The sequence below is a fragment of the Lynx rufus genome, unplaced genomic scaffold (assembly GCF_022079265.1).
Source record: "Lynx rufus isolate CCGP_SWC_20201006 ecotype Redwood Valley unplaced genomic scaffold, mLynRuf1.p SCAF_7, whole genome shotgun sequence".
Taxonomy (NCBI): domain Eukaryota; kingdom Metazoa; phylum Chordata; class Mammalia; order Carnivora; family Felidae; genus Lynx; species Lynx rufus.
In genome coordinates, this window is record NW_025814889.1 from 100207611 (window position 1) to 100215180 (window position 7570).

The 7570-nt window shown below is 35.4% G+C and overlaps 1 non-coding gene across 1 annotated transcript; it reads right to left on the reverse strand.

Moving 5' to 3' along the window:
• Positions 1 to 6064: 6064 nt before the first annotated feature.
• Positions 6065 to 6225, reverse strand: LOC124502824 (U1 spliceosomal RNA). Its single transcript, XR_006960072.1, has one exon. It is a non-coding gene; the product is annotated as a U1 spliceosomal RNA (small nuclear RNA).
• Positions 6226 to 7570: the final 1345 nt, after the last annotated feature.

Sequence of the window (7570 nt, forward strand, 5' to 3'; positions counted from 1 at the left end):
AGCACAGAGCCCGACGCGGGGCTCGAACTCACGGACCGCGAGATCATGACCTGGGCTGAAGTCGGATGCTTAACCGACTGAGCCACCCAGGCGCCCCAAAACCTCATAGAGTTTTTATGAGGATCAAATGAGAGAACGCATGTGAATGTTAAAACACTGCTTTCTTTGCAAGTACAATAGTAACACCCTGCTTTGCTAGCAGTTTATATCCATTTATCAAGATTGTCATATAATTACTTAAAACTATAGCCTTTTAAATACCAAGAGAGACATGTGAGTGACTCAAATAACTTCTCCAGAGAAAGACAGAAATAAATATTTTGTTTGTCTCTTTGAAATAGCAAGTCTTAAATCTCAGCTTGTGAATCATCATTCTGGAGTCCAGCGTAGGACAGAGAAACCGGGCTTAGCAACAATCACAGTGGCACTTCACAAAGCTTCCCTGAGAGTGGGTGGTTCTTGTTTCTTCCCGGAGTACATTGTCAGTGACCAACCAGGAACAAAAAGTCTTCAGAGATTATAAATAATAATATTAATGACTAAAAGAAACAGGTGACAGAGGCAAAACAAGTTGGTTCTGAAACAAACTGACAGGGATGGATCCTGAAAAGTCTTGTACTTACAAGGAAGATATGGTGGGTGGGCAAAAAGGGGGGAAATCTACAAATGAAATCGTAAGGTTCTTTTAAATGATTATTGTTTGTGTTGCAGAGGGATTTAGGTAAAGCTGATAGATTTGTTGCTGATCTCCCTCAAAGTCAGATAGGAGACCTGCCCAGATTTTTTGCTTTGTCTCGGAGTCATTTGTTTTTGTTTCCAACAGCCTTGACAGAAGTAGGAGTGGAGGAATAAGAATCAAGAAGTGAGGAGCTCTTTCCTACTTAGATATTAGCATGTAAAGTAAATTAAAGTTAGGATGACAGAGATCTTTAGCACAGAACATTTATGAACTGTACAGTGATGAAAAAAACTGTAGGCCTTGTTTGAATTTTTATGTCTCAAACAACCCTAGTTTTATTAAGACAATGTTTTACCCTCAACAGTAATTGTCTTGTTGAGAAGAGAAATCTTGCAAATGTATAAAACAAATTGCTAGCACCGTGTCTGACTGCAGCATAGCATAGTAGTTACCAACTTGGAACCTGGAGTCAGACTCCCTGGGTTCAAGTCCAATTACTGGTTGTGTAACTTTTGGCAAGCTGTTCAACATCCTAGCATTTCTGTTTTCTCATCTGTAAAATGGGGATGATAATATCATCTACCTCATAGAGTTGCTCTGAAGATGAAATGAGTTTATACATGTAAAGTACCTAGAATATTATTATCCATGATAGTCTGGTATATGCACTTGGTATTTATTATTTTTTTAAGTCCTCATAACAATCCTATAAGTAGGTATTATTAACTCCATTTTTCAGTTGGAAACTACTAACCTTCGGGGCCTGAAAGACCTTGATTTGAATTCAACCTCTTAGATGTTTGGCCTGGCCAAGATATTTAAAAGTCCCTGAGCTAATATTCAGGGGATACTGCCTACGTCCCAGTATTCTGTTAGAATTGCATGAGTTGTTGAAGGTGAAGTGCCGTGCCTGGCAAATGTTACCAGGCCTGCTGCATTCCACATGTCTAGAAAACATTGTTCTTGTTACATTTTATTTCATTTCTAATACAGAAATCCTTATTTAATCACATTCAACCTTATTTGAAGTTTTTAGCGATGAAAAATTCATTACTTTATGTGGTCTACTGTTTTTGAGGATTTTTTAATTTTGGGGAGATTCTCCATTATGTTAACTGAAATTTGACTTAATTTTTTTTGCCTGTTATATAATCTTAGTATTTATTTCTAAAGTATTCATCAGAAATGAAACATACTGTTACCCAAATGTTTTTACTGGTAGATGTGGGCTTTTTTTAAAAAAAAGTTCCAGTGTGGTTAACATACAGTGTTATATTAGTTTCAGGCAAAAATCTGTCTTTCTTATAACATGAACCCAGAGCCTGGTTCTGCTCTTTTGAATGGCACAGAATAAGTCTAATACAGGGTCCTTATAGTCCTTACACAGGATGGGTGAAAGGAAGGCATGAGCCAGGGATAACTATGCATACATTTCAGGGTCTGTACACCTAGATAGGGAAAAAAAATGACATCTTTATTTTAATTTATCTCTAATTAAATTCATATTTCCTTCAATTATGAACGAAAGCAATGAACAAAAGTCTTTTTTTTTTTATCTCTGGTTCGTTCTTTCTTTCTTTCTTTCTTTCTTTCTTTCTTTCTTCCTTTCTTTCAGAGAGACCATGAGTGAGCAAGGGGTAGAGAGAAAGAGAGTGCAGACCCCAAGCCGGGCTCAGGCTCACCCAAAGCGGGGCTTGGGCTAACATATCTGTACTTTATTGACACTTACCAAGAGAGGCCCTTTTTTTTTTTTTTATGTAGCCTATCACTGAGTTTCATAATAGTCATTCAGTTCTATAATGGTCACAAGACCAGTGTAAGGGAAATGTCAAGATGTTTTAAGTGGAACCATATTATAACATGGTTTAGTATAAAGAAAACTCTGTGTGTGTGTTTGTGTGTGTGTGTGTGTGTGTGTGTATGTGTGTGTGTTATTGGTCAAACCACAGTCTGAAAAATTACCCCATAAAATAAAACCCCTTTATTTAACTGATTATGGTGTTAAGCATCTTTTTACATAATACCAAAAAGACTTTTATGGAATTAAAATCAATTTTCCTGTCTATATTAGTATGTGAACTTTCAACCACATAAATTAAAATTACTTTTATGTGTATTTGGAAATGGAAAGAGGTCGTTTAAACTGAAGCAGCCATGGCTTTCACCTTCAGAATATTTAATATTCCAATTAAAATGTAAATTAGGACTAGTTTGAAAACTGAAGCTTCTTCCTTAAAAATCATTTTTTTTGAATTTGAGTACTTGAATAAAATGGAAAATATACTTCACACTTAAAGCGATTTCTTCTTAAGGTTCACAGAGATTTACAAGTGTGAAATAATGTGCGAAAGCATTAGCTCTTGTTATTCATGACAATTCAGTTAAGGAAAGGTAAAAGAATAGTCTTCAGGACATCTCTTTTTAAAAATAAAGTTCTTTATTGATATTGTGAGTTGCAGTTAAGTGCCATATGTTGGGGTTAAGTTTTTAATCTTTCTTGTAATGCAGGTAAGCCCCAAGGAGCATGTAGGCTAAGGAAAAGTGGCTCAGAGGAGATGTGTAACAGTGACAGGGGAGCAATAAGATGTGAAGCTAGTCAGAGAGGAAATGCCCAGGCAACTGGAGCCCCTCCCAAGTTCCTCTAAGACTTAATACCTCATGTCCAGAACAATCCCAAATCCTGTGAGAACACACCTAGGACTACCATTTGCTTAAGGGCTAACTCCTGTGCCTCTTAAAGATGGGTACTGGATGCTGTGAAATATGTAAATGGAATGATGACAAGAAAGTGTCATTTCCTGAAGTGTGAATATGCCCTAGGCATTCTAAAAATTTAACAAATGATAACTCTCCAGCAGAACATTTCTTTAAGACTCATACTCTTTTAAACCATTTTATCCCTTGTTGTTTTGCCACCAGGCACCCACCAGAGGAAGGAAAAGAAAAAAAAACAAACAAACCCTGAAGTGTTATTCAAATAATATTCAATAACCATTAGCAGAAATCACAGTTCTAAAATATCAGTGTGATGTTAGATATTCCAGAGGCACATGAAAGTGTAATGTGAATATCAAACTTTGTCAAAATTTGGAGTTTTAGTAATAACTACAAACATTGTTAATTGAAGTAGATAAAAAAACAGCACCAGAAACCACCCCCCCCTTTTTGTAGGTCAGTGTTCACTGCTGAGTGTGCTGTAATTATGTACACTAAATGAGCTACAGCTTGAGCTAATAATACCATAGTGAGTATTAGAAAGCTGTAATTATGCAACTACATAATGTATGCTTGGCAAGATTTTCAGTATTGGAGAATCCACTGTCAAATAGCATCTGGCAGAGTTAAAAGTCCAAGTTGGAGGTTAGAATAATTGGTCTAGACTGAACTAATTCAGGGTATTGTGGCTCAAGCAGAGTAAGTCATATGCCTATTAGACAACCCAGTGATAGTGAATACATCTAGAAATAGTTCAAAGTCTTAAGTCATATAATCAGATCACTTGAAAACACAAAGCATTTCCAAGATTGAACACCTACTACACACCTATCCACCATGCTGAGTATAGGAAATTTTAAAACAAACAAACAAACAAAACAGGAGAGGAAGGGATAATTTCTGACTGCCAAGTGCTCAAAATTATGACATAGGGTGAACTTGTGTTTTCATAGAGATATACACAAAGTACAGTGAGTTAACAATACCATTGGTGGCTCTGCCGCCTTTAATGATGACCTACATTAAATCAGTACTGTTCTGTTTGAAAACGTTTCCATTAAATGTCACGTTCTCGTGTCTTAGAATTATACAGGATCATCTTCATAAAGATGTTTCTGTTATGATTTTCTCCCTTCTTGCTAAGCCATTATATTTTACTTTGAGTCCTACTCTACTAAAGGCAGCTAAGATTATCCCATTGTTACAAATTTGTCTATCTGTCCCACTTAATGGATACATAGAAGTCTGTTCTCTTAAATAAGAACTAATCTTAGTGTTTCTTTTGTATGCCTTAGCACTGTATTTAATTTAGCTTACAAAAAGCTTTGTGTAGAAATCCAAGTGATGCTGTTTAAAATACATATGCTTAGGGACACCTAGCTGGCTCAGTCAGTAGAGCATGTGACTCTTGATCTTAGGGTTGAGTTCAAGCCCCATGTTGGGCATAGAGCTTACTTTAAAAAAAGGTTTTTGTTTTTGTTTTTGTTTTTTTCATTAAAATACATATGTTTAAGTTTTTCCAAGTGCTACACTTTTATTCTGGTAGAAACTACTTGTTGGCCAAATGATTTCTTGGATTTTTTAGGTGGTGAAGAAATTTTCAGTCCCAATTGATTTAATCATTTTCAGGAACTTGTTTCTAAAGGCTTCTAGTTTTGGGGCACCGGGGTGGCTTAGTCAGTTGAGCATCCGACTTCAGCTCAGGTCATGATCTTGTAGTCTGTGGGTTCAAGCCCCATGTTGGACTCTGTGCTGGTAGCTCAGACCCTGGAGCTTGCTTCGGATTCTGTGTCTCCCTCTCTCTCTGACCCTCCCTTGCTCACACTCTGTCTCTGTCTCTCAAAAATAAATAAATATTAAAAACATCTTAAAAATATTTAAAGTCATCTAGTTTTTTCTTGTGATTATTTGGGGAAATTTTCAGATTATATAGTCATATGTTTGCATGGAAACTTTGTCCAAGTTTGTTGCAATGGAGCATAATTTCATTTTGTAGATAGTGTTCAATTTAGAGAATGGTATATTTTGATGCAACTAATCTCTTAAAGCTCTTATTAAGCAATAAATTTGGATCATCAGGCAAATAGGATCACTTTGACATAGCCATTTTTGATAGTCATCATTCAGGAAACTACTGAAGAGATTTTTTTCTTCCTCCAACCCATAGGACTAAATTTTTTCCTCATTTTGAGTACTGGTGAGAATGTTCAGAATTATTAATAATGACTGTTCAAAGAAAGACATAGAATATTGACTACTGTTCTGCTTGCCGAGATAAAGCAATACAAGTGGTTCTAATCTTTTGTAATAAAATACCTTTCTGAAATTCATAATTATAGAGGGCAAAAAGGACTGAGCATATGAATAAGGAAGCCAAAAGTAATTGTAAGTATTTATGAGGCAGAATTGAATAAGGTGATCATTGCAAATGCAAAGCAGAAATTGCCTGTGCCATTAAACACACCAGCTGATTATTACATAGTGTGTTCCACAAAGGTTCAATTCTCTGTTCTTCCTGCTACATATAGGTTACTAGATTTGCTCCTTATCTGCTTCAGAGAAAGTATTTCTTTTTCTTTCCTCTTCTTTTTTTTCTTTCCTTCTTCTCCCCTCTCTCTTTTGTTTTTGGATTGTTTTATTTTGTTTTGTTTTTTGGTGTGGTGGCACAGGGAGGGGAGAGCATGAACACAGTTCCCTACTACCACAAATTATGCAGTCAAGTTTCCCTCATTTGGGGAAATCCCAAGAGTCAAGACATCTGGAATGCAATGGATGAGCCTCATCCTGGGAAAACTACCTTTGTGATCATGGTGTCTCCCCTGCCATAGTATCTCCTCACTCTTCTTTTTTTTTTTCCAGTTGAGATAATCCCGAGTAAGTTAACAGAAAGATTATAGATCTCATAAGAGATTTCATAAGAATGTCAGATATAAGATCTATTTACAAAAGTCAGTAGTGTTCCTCTGCATCAGCAATAGCTAACTAAAAATATAACAGATTCTGTGATGCCATTCCCAATAACAATTAAAACTATACATTATGAATTTAACTGAATAAATAATGCATATGATCTCTAAGAAAAGAAAATTTAATTTATTAAGGGCATAAAGGCCTTAAATAAATGGGAGTGCTATACCATGCTCAAGAAATGGATGCCATCAGTGTAAAATGTCAGTTCTCCAAAATTAATCTGTAAATTCAGTTCAATCCCAATGAAAATTCCAGTAAGACTTTATTTTTTTATTATTTCTTATTTGTTTTTAGAGAGAGAGAGAGCATGCATGAGGAGGGGAGAGGAACAGAGAGAAAAGGAGAGAGAATCTCAAGCAGGCTCCATGCTCAGTGCAGAATCTGATGTGGGACTCAATCCCATTACTCTGGGATCATGAACTGAGGCAAAATCAAGAGTTGGACACGCAATCTACTGAGTCACCCAGGTTCACCCCAGTAGGACTTGTAAAAAAATGAATTCAACACACTTATTCTGCCGGGTATAAGAAGACTAAATATGTTAGGAATAATTAAAACAATTTTGAAAAAGGACCTGTGGGTGCTCAGGTATTATACAGCTGATATGTGCAGGTGGAGAAAGGATTGATGAAACATTTAATAGATAGTATTAGGAAAGTGTCATTTTATGGAGAAAAGTAATGCTGGATTCTTAACCTATAGCAGTGTTTCTCAACCCTTTTTCATATTGCCTACTTAAGAAACTTTTTTGAACTCCCCCCCCCAATTTTCCATCTTTTCCAATGACATTTTAATACCACAAGTATTATATATATATATGTATATATATATACACACATACACACACACATATATATGCATATATATATACATACATATATATGTGTGTGTGTGTGTGTGTGTATATATATATATATATATATATATATATATATATATATGTTTATGTCCCTTGGGAGAGTGAAATTTACTTGAATTAAAGTCGTAAATGGAAAATGTAAATCTGAAAAACTAATATAAAAGAAAAAACAGAAACGTAGATTATTTTTCTGACTTTGGGTATGGGAAAACTTCTTAAACTAACTCCAGAAAGCACAAACTCTAAGATAAAAAAGAAATGGATGGAAAAGACATTAAAATTAAAGGCTTTGCTTCATCAAAAGATATAATAAGGAAAATTCATATGCAGATTACAGATTGGAAAAG